Consider the following 16,912-nt stretch of genomic DNA (forward strand, 5'->3'; position numbering starts at 1 on the left):
CGCCTGCTCATTGAAAGGATAGGCAGTCCTCAATTTATGGCCACAATTGAGCCCAGAATTTAGGTTGCGAAGTGAAAAATTGGTTAAGTGAGTTTTGCCCCACTTTACGACTTTTCCTGCCACATTTGTTCAGCGAATCACTGCAGTGGCTAAATTAGGAACACGGTTGTTAAGGGAATCCGGCTTCCCCATGGACCTTGCTTGTCAGAAGGTTGCAAAAGGGGATCATCTGAGCCCCCCCCCCCCCCGGAACGCTGCAACCGTCATAAATATGAACCAATTGTCAAGCATCTGAATGTAAATCACCTGACCATGGGGATGCTGCATTGGTCATAAGTGTTCCTCTCCTGTTCCGGCAGGCCTGGGGTTGATGTCCCCGGGGGGGGCGGGATTCGATTGGGCCACGCTGTGTGAATGTATTCATTTTTAATTGTTATACTTGTTGTTTTAATTTTGTACGCCGCCCTGAGTCCCTAGGGATTGGGCGGCATATAAATTTTACCAATAAATAAATGTGTGAAAAACGGTCAGAAGTCACTTTTTCCAGTGCCGTTGTAACTTCGAAAAGTTGCTAAGTGAACTGTTGTAAGTCGAGGATTACCTGTAGATAGAGTCCAAATAAATAACTGCATTTACTTATTAAACTATTATGTGTTGTTAACTGCAGAGCTTAAAATGTACATCAGGGAAAACATTTTATATGATGTTACGTAACCCGACACCAGTGATGGCGAACCTTTTAGAGACCGAGTGCCCAAAAAATGGTCCTGCCCCTGCTCCGCCCCCTGCCCTGACCCCACTCCGCCCCCCCATTCCCTTGCCCCGCCTGCCTGCAGGGCCACTCGCTGCCTCCAGGGTCCGCCACAAATCACCCAGGCAGCCCAGCAGTGCTATGGCAGTCACACCCTCTGTCTGTGCCCTGCAGCATCAACTGTGCACAATGGGGTGTGAGGGCAGAGTCTTGTCTACGCTGCCTGCCTGCCATGTCTTTGGCTGCGCTGCTATGCATGGGCCACGCTCCAGCTACTCTCCTTCAGGGGTGCTGCTGGAGAGGAGGGGGTCACGGGGGGAGGCAAGGCTGGGGCAACAGCACGTGTGCCCACAGAGAGGGCTCCGAGTGCCGCCTCTGGCACCTGTGCCATAGGTTCGCCACCACTGCCCTAAACTTTCAGATATGCCACACAAGGGGCTTCCTTTCTCATTGAGGCATCAGCATGGAGCCTGGCCTTTCAGAGAAGCCCAACACTTGTAAAAATTTATTAGATATAAATTGGCCAGGTTTACAGGGGTAGACAACCTTGGCTCTTTTATGACTGGTGGACTTCAACTCCCAGAATTCCTGAGCCAGCCACGCTGAGGGGAAAGGGAGAGGTTTCCAAGCTGAGCCATGCTGGCTCAGGAATTCTGGGAGTTGAAGTCCACGAGTCATAAAGCGGCCTAGGCCTAGGCCAGGGTTAGGCAACCTGGGCTCTTTTCTGACTCGTGGACTTCAACTCCCAGAATTCCTGAGCCAGCCATGCTGAGGGGAAAGGGATCGGTTTCCAAGCTGAGCCAGGCTGGCTCAGGAATTCTGGGAGTTGAAGTCCACGAGTCATAAAAGAGCCAAGGTTGTCTGTCTACCCCTGGGCCAGGAGCATCTCTGTCAAAGGACGAGAGAAGCCCTATTCTTGAATGTCTGCTTCAGCACTGCCCTCTCCAGCCTGGTGTTGATCTGAATGACCAACACAAACTGGAGTACAGGTAGTCCTCAATTTATGACTACAATGTTGTTAAGTGAGACATTTGTTAGGTGAATTTTGCCCCATTTTATCACCTTTCTTGCCACGGTTGTTAAGCGGATCACTGCAGTTGATAAGTTAGTTGTTAAGTGAATCTGGCTTCCCCATTGGCTTTGCTGGTCAGATGGTCACAAAAGGGGACATTGCAACCGTCATAAATATGCCAAGCATCTGAATTTTGATCATGTGACCATGGGGATGCCGCAAAAGCCATAACTTTGAAAAATGGTCCTAAGTCTTTTTTTTTTGGTGCCATTGTAACTTTGAACGGTCACCAAACGTAATGTTGTAAGCTGAGAACTACCTGTACATGGATCCTGAATTGCAATGATATAACATGGAATATAAACTAGCATTTAAATTTCACTTTGCTGATTTTTTAAAATCATATGCAGGAATCGGAAGCATCTTACATACATGCTCATAAAACTAAAATTGTAGTTTGGTGAAATTGGTTATTGAGTTTGGGTGATCTTGATAACAATAGTGTAATACTTGGTCAAAGTGTCAAAAAGCTACAGGCACCAGGGTTTGCATATGACATACACAGACTTTTCATCTGACTACTTAAAGCAGTAACGAAACCACAGAATAATGCAATCTGAAGCAGGTGAAAAATACTGAAATCAATACTGTAAGACTGAATTAATATTCTGAGACTAAAACCTATTTGAACATAGCAGGGCCTACTGCTGAGAAGGCAAGTGTGAGTTTCTGCTGTAAATTGTCACTTAAAGAATTGTCTTTCTCTACTAAATTATAATTCTGTTGCTATTTCTTCATAAACAGCTGGAAAGAATAATCATTCCCTGATGCTACCCACGGATTGTATGCAAAATTCTGATGTTTAGAAGAAGCCTGAGTGGAGGAACATAAGATTACATTTGACAGTGGTAAGGAATATTTCAACTTTATTTGGACTTAACACAAAGCCTGTTTTTAAATAAATCAGAATTGGTTTGGCAGGTTAAAAAAAAACCCAGTTATAATTCATATGACAAGTCTTGTTTTTCCTTCCATTTCTTTTAAAAGTTCTAACCCTACAGGTGGAACACAAGAACAATCCAAGCCATGGTGTTTGAATTAAAAAAATAACAGCAAACCTTGTAGATAATAATAATAATAATAATAATACTAATAATAATAATAATAATAATAATAATAATAATAATAATAATAATAATAATAATAAAGTTGGAAGGGACCTTGGAGGTCATCTAGTCCAACCCCCTGCTCGGGCAGGAAACCCTACACCATTTCGGACAAATGACTGTCCAGTCTCTTCTTAAAAACTTCCAGTGTTGGAGCATTTACTGCTTCTGGAGGCAAGCTGTTCCACTGATTAATTGTTCTAACTGTCAGGAAGTTTCTCCTTAGTTCTAGGTTGCTTCTCTCCTTGATTAGTTTCCACCCGTTGCTTCTTGTCCTGCCTTCAGGTGCTTTGGAAAATAGCTTAATTCCCTCTTCTTTATGGCAGCCCCTGAGATATTGGAATACTGCTATCATGTCCCCCCTTGTCCTTCTCTTCGTTAAACTAGACATACCCAATTCTAGCAACCGTTCCTTATATGTTTTAGCCTCCAGTCCCCTAATCATCTTTGTTGCTCTTCTCTGTACTCTTTCTAGAGTCTCAACATCTTTTTTACATCGTGGTGACCAAAACTGGATGCAGTATTCCAAGTGTGGCCTTACCAAGGCATTGAAGAGTGGTATTAATACTTCACGTGATCTTGATTCTATCCCTCTGTTAATGCAGCCTAGCACTGTGTTGGCCTTTTTGGCAGCTGCAGCACACTGCTGGCTCATATTTAAGTGATTAAATATGACTCGTCTCTTGCTATGGGTCACGCATTGCAATAATCTAAAACAATTCAGGCACTCCACAAGCAATTGTATCAACAGACCTACATCAACCTACAACGAGCTTATGGACCCTTCAGAATTCAAATCAATCGCACAGCCAACCAACTACGACTCTGACCCTCAACCAACCCATGCAACCCCCCCAATCAGCATTTCACCTCCCAATGACCCTCATCTGATGTGACCTTCCCATCCCAAAACCCATTCCAAGACCCTCACTTGACATTACCCACATCTGACCCATCACAAGACCCATCCTCAGTTGACATTACCCATACCTGACCCATCACAAGACCCTCACTTGGCGCGACCCACACCTGACCCATCACATGACCACCTGACCCATCACATGACCACTGACCACATGAAGCCCTTATAAGCAGAAGAACAACGACACTGACATCCCCCCCCCAAGTTCCGCTGAAGGTGTTACCTAGCTTGGTAAGGAAACGTTAGGAAACCAACTCACAAGATCGGAGAATGAACCTTCACCCTCATCCTACACCTGAGCTACAGATATTCGCCACTATCACTAAACAACATTCAGTGGGGGGGGGGGAAATAAAGTCAAGATGGAAACTGAAACCATGTGATTGAAGCCCCCCCTTTTTACGTGCAGAAAAAGGGAGCAGGACTTTAATTGCATGGTTGTCAGTGCCTCCTTGATTCTTTTAAACCTCCCTACTTGTAGATGTTCCTGCAGAAATAATCAAATAATGATGATAGTTACAGTAGTGGCCAAAACTGTGGAAACCTTTTGGGAAAAGTGTACAGTAGACATGCCACCTTTGGTTAAGTTTCCACCCATTTTTCTTCTAGTTTCTTTATAACTGTAGCCTTGTTCACTTTCTGGGCAACCAGTCAACTCTTTGCACCAGTACCTTAATTTTATTACGTTTTATAAGCTCACTGAAGGAAAGAACACAAAAAAACCCAACCAGCTTGATAGCAATCACATAACACACTGACAAACGTCTTCCTCTCAGCTTCAATACAGGACATCAATAACTGAATCCTACTGTGATCTGATTGGCTTATTGCCAAAACAAGGTGATCCCTGATTGGCTCTCTAAACACTCATGCTCATTGGCTACAATCGGATGAAGGAAAGCTCCCTGATAACAACCTAAGCAAGTTGTGCTTCCTTTTTCTGGTTATTTGACTATAACTTTTCATAGAATGCAGTACAGATAATTGGACAAACTATGTTGCATTACATTCTTGATTAAATTATCTTTCCATTGATATCTAATTTTATGGTACTACTCCAAAAAACAAGTGATGTTATTAGCCATCAAACCTCAAAAATACACTTTTCCCAAAAGGTTTTCACAATTTTGGCCACTACTGTACATTGTTATTTATTTACTTTTTCCAAATATGTGAATTTAAGTTTGGTATCAATTGGCATTCAGGAAGAAAGAATCTAGTTTATCACTTTGCTCAGGCTTTCAGAAGCTGTGTGTGTAGGGCTGTCAACAGGAAAGGGAATTGTTCTCCCACACATCGTCCATTAAGGTGGAGGTCTTAACTAGAGCTGTACTGAAATTTCTTCCTTTAAAAGTAGTACAAATTCGCATCCACCATAGGAAACCATTTTTATATTCATTAGTAAACCAGCAATTCAGATAAAAGCAAGCCTTACGTACTACGTCTATGTCCGCATCTTGTATAATGTTTGCTGTAGGTGGGAGAAAAGTCTTTACAGGCGTGTGAACCCAGTATTCAAGTTGTGTTGGCTTTTGTACATTTTTTTCACCATGCAAATTCCCAGCAACCTCTTTTCACTTTTAGTCCCCGCAATCAGCTAATAAATTTGTCGTATTTAGTCTGGATCCTTCTGCTAAGACACACGCTTTACTCCCCATAGTTGCTTGCTAGAAATTGTTTACAAACTCTTTGATTAGCTGTATATCAAACAACACCGGATCACTTCTATGTAGTGTTTTGCCCCAGAATGACAGTTGTTCATTTGTTTGTTTGTTATCCTGCCTTTACAAAAAAAAACTAAGATGGCGAACATACCTAACACTTCAATAGTGGCGAGTATCTGTAGCTCGGGTGTAGGATGAGGGTGAAGGTTCATACTCTGAGCTTGTCCAACCCACAAGCTAGAGAATGAACCTTCACCCTCATACCTAACACTCCTTCCTCCTTCTATTTTCCTCACAACAACAATGCTTCAGGCAGGATTAGGACTCACACTCTCCTGGTTCCTAGGCCAGCGTCTTAACCACTAGATTAAACTGTCTCTCTGGATCTTATTAACTCTGGACCTAGCTAATTTTGTACCATGATTTGCTTTCAGGAGTCGAATGGATGATTCTGCTTCAGTTTATTTGAAACCACAGTACACTTGGCATTTTATTTTCAGTTGCTTCAGTGCAGGCCTGTTTTCTCATAGGTGGGAGCTCTGGCTGGGCCTGGCTCAACCCCTTCTCTTGGTTTTAAGAACAGAACAGAACAGAACCGAGTTGGAAGGGATCTTGGAGGTCTTCTAGTCGAACCCCCTGCTCAGGCAGAAAACCCTATACCATTTCAGACAAATGGCTGTCCAGTCTCTTCTTCAAACTTCCACTGTTGGAGCACCCACAGCTTCTGGAGGCAGGTTGTTCCCCCGATCAATTGTTCTGCCAGGAAATTTCTCCTTAGTTCTAGGTTGCTTCTCTCTTGGATTAGTTTCCATCCATTCCTTCTTGTCCTGCCTTCAGGTGCTTTGGAGGCTAGGCTCAAGCTAACCTTTGCTCTTCTTCCTCCCCACTACCCAAGGTCCACCATTTTATTTTTAGAACCTGTTTCTTCCTTAGAACAGTATTGATTAAGACAGTGGTTCTCAACCTTTTCTTTACTATTGACCCACTTTAAATACCTTTTGTGGCCATGGATCATGGTCGTGGAGCCCCAAAACTTAACTCAAGATTTAAATCTTCACATTTCTTCAAGCCTTTACGGGACTTCCTGTGATGACATTGCGCCCCCCCCACCCCCCAGGGATGCAAGTACCACAGGTTGAGAACCACCCGGTTAAGGGATTCTAAGAGTTCAATTTCACACATCTTAAAAGTTGTCAAATTTGAAAAACACTGGTTAGGAACTTGGCTCTCTTCTCTCCTGGTTCAATGGCCACAGTTACAAGGAATGATGGTCAGAAGACTGTCTGAGGGTAAACTATAGGCGTTTTCTCATGTTATTTCCATGTCTCATAATTCAACTGAGGTATAGTTTTCCCAGTTGCAATGTATGGCTGTGAAAATTGGACCATAAGAAAGGCTGAGCGCCAAATAAGTGAGGCCTTTGAACTATGGTGCTGGAGAAGACTCCTGCGAGCCCCCTGGATTGCAAGGCGATCAAACCGGTCAGTCCTAGAGGAGATCAACCCCGACTGCTCTTTAGAAGGCCAGATCCTGAAGCTGAAACTCAAATATTTTGGCCACCTAATGAGAAGGAAGGACTCACTGGAGAAGGGCCTGATGCTGGGAAAGATTGAGGACAATAGAAGAAGGGGACGACAGAGAATGAGGTGGCTGGATGGAGTCACTAAAGCAGTAGGCGTGAGCTTTAATGGACTCCAGAAGATGGTAGAGGACAGGAAGGCCTGGAGGAACGTTGTCCATGGGCTCGCGATTGGTCGGACATGACTTCACAACTAACAACAACAACAATGGTGACAAGGCAGTTGGTGGTGCCTGGGAGGATTTCAATACTTTTATTTCTATTTTCTATACTTGATCTCCTTCACACAGCTTCCAGTGTAAGATAGCAGCTTCTCACATTTTCTTGCAACCCACCCAGACAAATATATCTACTGACAAACATGAATTCCTTCATAACTGGCAATAGTTCAGGGGACAACCCAATATGCACCCCGCTTTGGGGTCAGATGGCGGGAAAGTGGGTGAGCAGATTAGTACATGATAATTCTTTCGGCAATTTCTGAGCCTTGACATTTTTATAGAAGTGATAACAATTGTGAATTGGTTCCAAATTACTCTTTTAGGAGTTGAGGAATGGATTGCTGACAATGTGGAGGTATTCAGAGCATTTTTTTCCCTCAAACAAGTGGATAATTTCCTGCTTTTTATTCACCTCAGATGTTTTGCTGTTCAAAATCACCAGTGCTACTATCTGATGTGACGTTTCAGCATTTAAATAGCTTCTTTATTGTGGTTCTCTCTGCTTAGTTCTATATATGTGTTTTACTCTATTTTATCGTATCTCACATATTCTGTTTTTATCTTAACCTGCTAATAGATCCTGACTTTTGTTTTTAAATTAGAGCTCTGTGTTGCTTTCCCCAAGGATATTTTCTGTAGCTCCCTTGCAGATTTTATTCTTGAGTAACAAACAAGTAAATAAAAAAAATCAGAATTTGAAATGAAAAAACTTTCATTTCTTTCTATTAAATCAATTTATTCATTCATACCAGTCTTTCCTTTTGCTCCATTAATATCCTTTCCTCTTTGACCATTCCTAATTATCCCTCCTCTGGACTCAGACAGGCAGAAAAGAGAAAACAAGTCATCTCATCAGCAGTTTATCTATTTTCTTGATCATATGTTAAGTTGTCCTCCCCACACACACATCGGGTAATAGGAAGCTTTCTCTCTCTCTCTCTCTCTCTCTCTCTCTCTCTCTCTCTCTCTCTCTCTCTCTTTGGTGTTTTTTTTTTTGTGTGTGTGTGTGTGTGTGTATGTGCTTGTGATGGGATCATGCTCTGATCATCCCTGCCAGATGTTATCTTTTTGGGATGTCAGGATACTAGGAGCATCTAATTTTATTTTCATCATCCTTTGCCAGAACCACAAGGATTCTGCCTTAGAACAGCTTGTTTGCATTGTTCCATGAATCAGTACTTACTCAGGGAGAGCTTTTTTGAGGGTGCAAATGGGATTTACCACCTCTGTTCCCTCCTTTGCAGACCATAGGAAACAAATGGATTGGCCAAGACCAGGGGTAGGCAACCTTGGCTCTTTTATGACTCGTGGACTTCAACTCCCAGAATTCCTGAGCCAGCATGGCTCAGCTTGGAAACCTCTCCCTTTCCCCTCAGCATGGCTGGCTTAGGAATTCTGGGAATTGAAATCCACGAGTCATAAAAGAGCCAAGGTTGCCTACCCTGACCAAGACTATTAGCCTTTCCCTTTGCCTCAACTGAGCAGTGACTTTTTCAACTGTTTTCCAGTTTCCAGCCTCATAATGCTATCCAGCTATCCTTGAGGTGGCAGATTTTTACCAGCATAACATTTTCTGTTGTTATTGTCAGTCCCTAACTTACCAGAGGGATGGCGTCAGCAAATGGTTCTACCTTTACTTATAATGTACACTGAACATGAAGGGCATGTGGATTGTTAGATTCCATCATATCTATTTCCTTCCCCATTCATCAGCCAGTGTGAAAACAGCTGGATTGGCAAGGTCTTGCTCTGACTATTCTGCTACTTGTTGATACTAGCTGATAGTCAGGTTCCTTTTGGGCATGGATTTGGGTGTATCCCAGAACCCACATCAAGCAGGAGCATGAAGAGCTGACAGATTAGGGGAGGGTTGTGCCACGAAGCAGCAGAGAGTTCTTTCACCTGTTTCACTGCTGGTGATGAATTGCTGGTGATTCGAGTTTCTGAAGCACAGATCAACGTGATGGGTATAAGAAGAAAAGTTGGGTTGAAATAATTAAGTTCTTCTGATTTCTAAAGCAGATTGCTCCCAAAAGACAAGAGCCTAAGGACTGGCAGAAAGGGACAGTCCTGTAGCAGTCTGAGTGATAGATGCCAGGCTGATCCCATCTTTTAAGGCAGGGGTCCCCAACTCCTGTCTGTGGACCAGTACCAGGCCACGGCATGCCAGCTACCAGTCCGCACAAACAAGCAAAGCCCCATCCGTGAGATGCAGGCAGCACACAAAACCATGCGCCCTCCGGTCCATGGAAAAACCTCTCCACGGAACCGGTCCCTGGTGCCCAAAAGGTTGGGGACCTCTGTTTTAAGAGTCATCTCGCTATGTAGATTACAAAATGGTTGGAGAACTCTTTATAAACTCTGAGTTGGGTTAAAAAAGCAATACAAAATAGTTTTGAGTCTATCTTTTGAACTAAATGATGCATAAATGTGATTCACTCCATTATTAAGCAAACCACGTGATCTAATCAGGATAAAGTAGATTTCTTTGATTTATCTATGTGACTCTGTTGTATTGTACATTTTGTTCCAGTAACAATGGCTACAGATGAAAGAGCTACAGAACGCAAAGTTCAATCCAAAGGACTAGATAGCAATACTCCAGGTACTGGGGGAAAGAAAAACATCATCAAAATCGGACAACAACAGCAAAACTTATGGTTTGGGATACAGATTAAAGAGACAGAAATTGTTCTTGGGTTTGCAAGTGGCTAAATTGCAGTGTTATTGTTATCAGATTCATTATTCTTTTAACACTAAACTCAAAACTCAATTGTGGACTCAGTTGTGATCGTACGTTGAGGACTACCTGTATTTGGATGGAAAATCACTACTACAGCTGTAGTGTAGATCTGAACATGGATCTGCTATTGCTACATATATTTTTTTCATTCTGCTTCTAAGAAAATTTTAACTTGAGGGATGCTTTTCTTAGCTTGCTTGGCCTTCCTTTCCAACCAAGTAGTTTTCATAGAGTTTACTATCTGCTTGATACGCTAGAATGACTATAGTTCAGAGGACATGTATATGTTTGGCAGAGAAAAGTCTTAACATTTCCATTTAGGAAATTTCCGAGTAAGAATGTCTATGGAGATTCTCAATCATCCAAATCATGGTGGTCCCAAAAGTGCTTTTTCAAAAGGCAGATGGACTTTGTTTTATCCTTGAAGACATTTCGCTTCTCATCCAACTGAGGCATCTTTAGTTCTGACTGAGTGGTGGAAGAAGGAATATAAATCCTTCCATCCTCCACCATTGAATTTATATTCTTTCCTCTACCCCTCAGTCAGAACTGAAGATGCTTCTTGGATGAGAAGCGAAACGTCTTCAAAGAAAAACAAAGACCAGCTGTCTTTTGAAAAAGCAGCTTTGGACTTCCAAGTAAAATATGCCTGCCTGAAAGTCTAATGCAGGGGTAGGCAACCTTGGCTCTTTTATGACTCGTGGACTTCAACTCCCAGAATTCCTGAGCCAGCATGACTCAGCTTGGAAACTTTTCCCTTTCCCCTCAGCATGGCTGGCTCAGGAATTCTGGGAGTTGAAGTCCTCGAGTCATAAAAGAGCCAAGGTTGCCTACCTCTGGCCTAGGCCTAGGCTGCTTTATGACTCGTGGACTTCAACTCCCAGAATTCCTGAGCTAGCATGGCTCAGCTTGGAAACCTCTCCCTTTTCCCTCAGCACGGCTGGTTCAGGAATTCTGGGAGTTGAAGTCCACAAGTCATAAAAGAGCCAAGGTTGCCTACACCCCCCCACCCCGGCTAAGTTAATGAGATTATCTAGTTTGGATGTGGATTAGTATTTAAATTGGGTATCATCTAATTATTGACTATATTGGAAATCCATTCATTAAGGATTGCTAGTCTGCGAATGAATTCCTCTTTCCTCAGAAATAGAAAGAAATCCTTTCTCTATTTTTAGGCATTCAGCATAATTTTAACATCAAGGTTATAACAGAGGTCTTCAAACTTGGCTCTTTTATGACTGGTGGACTTCAACTCCCAGAATTCCTGAGCCAGCCATGCTGAGGGGAAAGGGAGAGGTTTCCAAGCTGAGCCATGCTGGCTCAGGAATTCTGGGAGTTGAAGTCCACCAGTCATAAAAGAGCCAAGGTGGCCTACCCCTGGTCTAATGAATAAAGCTAATCATAGATGACATGGTTTGATTGAAGGAACCCAAAGTGCCCCCTGCTTTAATGGATCTTTCTGGACTAGTGGAAATCATTGGAGATATTTGCGCTTGGATTTGAATCTAGCAGCAAAAATATTCATATTTAACCATCGCTGAAATTGCATTTGTGCATACTGCCATGTCTTTCCCATGCATTTATTAATTGCTCTCTGAAATTTTCAGTCTGTGGCTATATAGCCAGTTTTAATCGCCATTGTGACAATTCTGTCTCTTTATCACTGCAAACGGTGTGTGTTTTGTTTGTGTGCTGTTGCTGTGTTCATTGCTGCAGGATTCTGACCTGAAATTATGCAAGCGAAGAGCATAATTTCATGATGTTCTGAAGTGTGACTTCCCTAGATTCCTTGCTTTTTTCCCTCCATGATTTTTTTTTCAAGGGCATGCTTTTAAATTTGCAGTTTTATCACTGACTGTATGAGGCTTTTGGCAAAATGCTGCAATCGTGGAAAGCATTATGGAATTTGTGGCAGATGAAAAGAGCTACATAATAGAGAAGCATTAAAGTCACAGTTGCATTAAATCTTGTTGCATTAAAATATCAATAATAAAATTTGTGGATCAGTTCTAAAATGCAGAGATGGACATTAACAGATAATAGCAATTCCCTTCATCAATAAACACCTGCAAAATAGAACTGCAGATCCCCATTCAGGGGAGGTTGTCTATTGCAGAAACAAAGGCCACGTCCTTATCACATTTTTGGCAAAAGTACAGAAGATATTATGTTCTAATCTTCTGGGATGTGTCTTTGTTTGATTTGATTTCCGTGTCTTAGAGGCTGACGATGTTGTCAGATCTCTAGCCAAAACAATAAAAAGAGAAAATAACCATTAAAATGACCACATAATAATATGTTTTAGTCTATAGCTCTGCAATTCACTGGTGGTTCTTTCCCAAGCCCTAATTAGGGTTCACCATGTTTAATATTTTAAAGTCATCCAGAGGCCCCCAAGCCACAAGCAGAACAACCTTGTAACTGTTTTATTGTAGAATTCTGAAGACGGAAGCCATCAGAATAATCTCTTCCAACCCACAAGGAGCAAAGGTATCCTAGGTGTCAAAAAAGTCAAGATGGCGGCTGCAATCATGCAGCTGAAGCCTTGTCTCTTTTGAATGTGTGTTCTGGATGCACATAAAATGGGGTGGGATTTTCGTTGTTTTGGCTACCTTCTTTTTTTTCTATTTCTTTTTTTCTTTTTTTATTTTTTTTAACCAACAAAACAAAACAAAGCAAAACATAACACACGTACACACACAGTATATACTCCTCCGCCTTTTTTTAACAGCGATTACGTAAGGGTAATCTTCTATTATTTACATTTCCCCCCTTATTCTTCTTTAGAATATTTGTCCTTATTGCCCCGTTGTTTCTTATTTACATTTTTCTTCCTTCATATTCTACTTCTTACTAAGAATAATTCATATTATTATTATTATACATTATTATACACATATTTTCACTTTTGACCTTTCCATATTTATTCTCCTCTATTATTTCTAGTCTCCAACCAGTCATACCACTTGTTCCATGTTATATAGTACTCTGTGTCTTCCTTTTCTTTTATCTCTTTTGTTAATTTTTCCATCTCAGCACAGTCCAGGATTTTTCTTATCACTTCTTCCTCTGATGGTATATTCTCATTTTTCCAGCACTGTGCATATGCTATTCTTGCCACCGTTATTATACCTAAAGTTAATACCATATTTCTTTACTATATTTTCTGCTTAAAATACCCAGCAAAAAGATCTCTGGTTTCCAGACTACGGGTTGGTCTATTATTTCTTCAATCCATCTTCTTATTGTAGTCCAGTATTTTTTTGCAACTGGGCATGTCCACCATAAATGATAATATGTTCCATGTACTTTTTTACATTTCCAGCATGTTGGCGAATTGTTCTGGAACATCTTGGCAAGCTTTGCTGGTGGAAGATTTGGCTACCTTCTTGATTTTTATTTTAACCTTCCTAATGGACATGGTCTATGATTTCATGGATGAGCACATGTCATGGTTTGGGCTCACGATCCTTGTAGGCTCTTCCAACTCTACTACTCTGTGATCTTATGATGGCTCTGATTATAGAGTAAGTGCCTCATAGCACTGGTGGTATATTCATGCTTCCATAAACTTTGCCATCCTGTGCAAATGCCTCTCCACCTAAAAAGCTGTTGTTACTTAGCAGTGATCATTCCGGGCTAGACAAAGTTTCTGACTGAAACTTTCCTTGTTTTATACGTTAGCACCTAAAATGCCTAAAGCGACCCATAGTTGAGACATCTAGAACAAAAGAACACAACTTCTGTCCAGGGTCACACTCCCACAAAGTTTTGAGTGTGGCTTATGGAGCTCTTCCAAATCATGCCAAATTATAATTTTTAACATGAGAGAAGGGGTAAATTATAAAATGCCTGTTGAGTTCCCTTGTCAGATCAGTATACATTTATTTTGTGAGGATTGCTGTTTAATTCAGTGGCGCCTGTCCCCTAATATCTTTGTTCTGCGTAATTTTGGAAGGGACCATCCCAGGCTGATCTCAAGACACTTTTGGTCTTGTTGGCTTCTGCTTTTGAAGACAGAGCTCAAAATGTAAGCTAAGTAGGATATGGAGACATTTACCAGCAGAAAACCAGACTGCTGCTATATGACTAATAAGAAGTATGAATAACACTATCTGGAGAACTGAAAATTGCATTTACATAACATTCTGAGGGTTTACATAACATTCTGTCTGTGGTCTGTAGTGTCTGTGTAGATAGTGCTGTATGTACCATAAATGCCGGGGTATAAGATGACTTCCGCGAGCGCTGAAATCGGCGCCAAAGACGGGGGTCATCTTATACGCCGAGTCGTCTTATACGCCGGAAATACTGGTAGTTTCCGGCGTATAAGACGACGTTCTAGGAATGCGGCTCAGCTATAAATACGGGAGTCATCTTATACGCCGGGTCACCTAATACGCCGGCATATACGGTATACATTAATTGAAGATTTGGGTTGTTTCTGTAGCTGTAATAAAGTGAAACTGATATTTTTCTCTTTTTCAAACAATACATAGAGATTGGAGGAGGAGCATAGCTCTCTTCCCAGACAGCGATGTTCCGTGATAAGACTAAACTTGGCATGCTAAAAATGATTCGTATGAGCATCTGCACGGCTGTTCATTTTTCATTATCACTGTGTTATCTGTAACCTCCTTTTCTTTAAAAGAAGCTAACTGGCACATACTAAAAAGTAAAACAATGTTAATACCAACCAACAAGGCAATGTGGAAACTCGTAAAACTGCTATAATGGCTCAGAAAACATGACATTTCGGTGTCATATCTAGAGAGAGAGAAAAATATCAAATTACTGAAGACCACAGTAGTCACAATTGGCTCAAAGTTTAAACAGAATGATTAAAGCAGTACAACCTGGCTACCTCAAAACCTATGGTAGCATGATCAGTTATTCCCTTGGGTTCATAGATGTTTGTAGATAGTGCTAAATCAGGCTTCAAACCAAATTTTTCCTAAGGGTCAAGGTGTTACTGAAGTCTCTGGCATGTATGTGAGTGCATACAGTTGTATTTGATTTTGCTCGTGTTATTATGTTCTATGGTGTTGAAGGAAAAGTCTTCATGGTTCAGTCCAAGCCGGGAATAAACAACATGGCGACTGCTTTAGAAAGAAGATTACAGTTTATTGAAAAGGAGAACCAGACAGGAAGATGGCTCTGGAAGAAAAGAGAATGAGCACATGTAGGGAGTGGGTTTTTATACCCTCTGGACCCTTTTGTTTGGAGTTGTTCCTGTGGCCTGAACTTTGACCTGAGTCTGAGTGTGCCTTTCCGGTATTCTGATGGTGGTGGGTTAATCCCATTATGTCCCAAGGATCATATCCTGCTTCCCTATGGCGGTGGCTGATGACTCTTAGACTTTTGGTGTGAGAGGTTGTTGATTCTAGGGATCTTTCTTCCTAATCCCAGTTTCCTGACTCCAGTCTGACAAGATTATCACATCTGCATTTTGCGGACTTGGTTTCTGCTTGGGACAGAGAGACGTGGGGGCAGGGTTGGTTTCTGCTTTTAAAATCCTTTAGGGAAATATATTCTGCCCTTTTAATATTTCCTTCTCTGGGGGGGCTGACTTCCCACAAAGGTAATGTTTTAAATTGTGGATTGGATGTTGTAAAACTGCTCAAATGTCTATGGAGATTCTCGGTAATCTAGTTCATGGTTGTCCCAAAGGTGCTTTTTCAAACTTTTTGTTTTTGTTTTAAAACCAAAAAAAAAGTCTTTAAGGAAAAAGTCCAGTTGCCTTTTGAAAACATAAGCTGCACAAAGTCTTTTGCAGTAGAATAGCTGTAACAAATCTAAATGACAATGGCGGCGGCGTTGATGATGATGATATAATTTTCCTTGGGTTTCCTAATATTATAAAAGCAGCAGGGATGTGAAAAAGAGATCGCAAGAAGGAGAAGTGAGATTTTGCTTGAAGAGCAGCCAGCTTTGAACATCCAGATGGTGTTCTTTGCATAGACAGCACTATTCTTCACTGCAGGTATTTTTATGCTTTCTTTGCTTCTACCCGAATAAGGGTGATGGTCTTTTTTCACACTTTTGCTAAATTTGGTTAATTTCTCTGTACATGTTCACTAATATGTACTAATATCTGGAACTTTTGGTAAGATTTCTTTGGAAATTCATGGAATGTGGGTCTGTTAAGCAGGTATCTTTTTTGTTTTTTTAATTTTTTTTTATTTTTAACCAACAAAACAAAACAAAGCAAAACATAACACACATACACACACAATATATATTCCTTTCCCTTTTTTTTGCAGCGATTACATAACGGTAATCTATTATTTACATTTCCCCCCTTATTCTTCTTTAGAATATTTGTCCTTATAGCCTGTTATTTCTTATTTACATTTTTCTTCCTTCATGTTCTACTTCTTACTAAGAATAATTCATATTATTATTATTATACACATATTTTCACTTTTGACCTTTCCATATTTATTCTCCTCTATTATTTCTAGTCTCCAACCAGACATACCACTTGTTCCATGTTATATAATAATCTGTGTCTTCCTTTTCTTTTATCTCTTTTGTTAATTATTCCATCTGAGCACAGTCCAGGATTTTTCTTATTACTTCTTCCTCTGATGGTATATTCTCATTTTTCCAGCACTGTGCATATGCTATTCTTGCCGCCGTTATTATATGATTAAATTAAGCACCATATTTCTTTACTATATTTTCTGTTTAAAATACCCAACAAAAAGATCTCTGGTTTCCAGTCTACGGGTTGGTCTATTATTTCTTGGATCCATTTTCTTATTGTAGACCAGTATTTTTTTGCAACTGGGCATGTCCACCATAAATGATAATATGTTCCATGTACTTTTTTACATTTCCAGCATGTTGGC

General features: G+C 41.0%; 1 protein-coding gene across 3 annotated transcripts in view; it reads left to right on the top strand.

Moving 5' to 3' along the window:
- The window catches only part of CRACD (capping protein inhibiting regulator of actin dynamics), a 155,814-nt gene that overhangs the window by 64,271 nt on the left and 74,631 nt on the right, over positions 1–16,912 (top strand). For all 3 annotated transcript variants that reach the window (XM_039331102.1, XM_039331104.1, XM_039331103.1), the window contains exon 2: positions 2,568–2,671. The gene's annotated coding sequence lies outside the window, so the exon portion shown is untranslated. The remainder of the gene's footprint in view (positions 1–2,567; positions 2,672–16,912) is intronic.

Source organism: Crotalus tigris, unplaced genomic scaffold (assembly GCF_016545835.1).
Source record: "Crotalus tigris isolate CLP2741 ecotype Arizona unplaced genomic scaffold, ASM1654583v1 scf7180000024434.1680833, whole genome shotgun sequence".
In the NCBI taxonomy this organism is placed as follows: domain Eukaryota; kingdom Metazoa; phylum Chordata; class Lepidosauria; order Squamata; family Viperidae; genus Crotalus; species Crotalus tigris.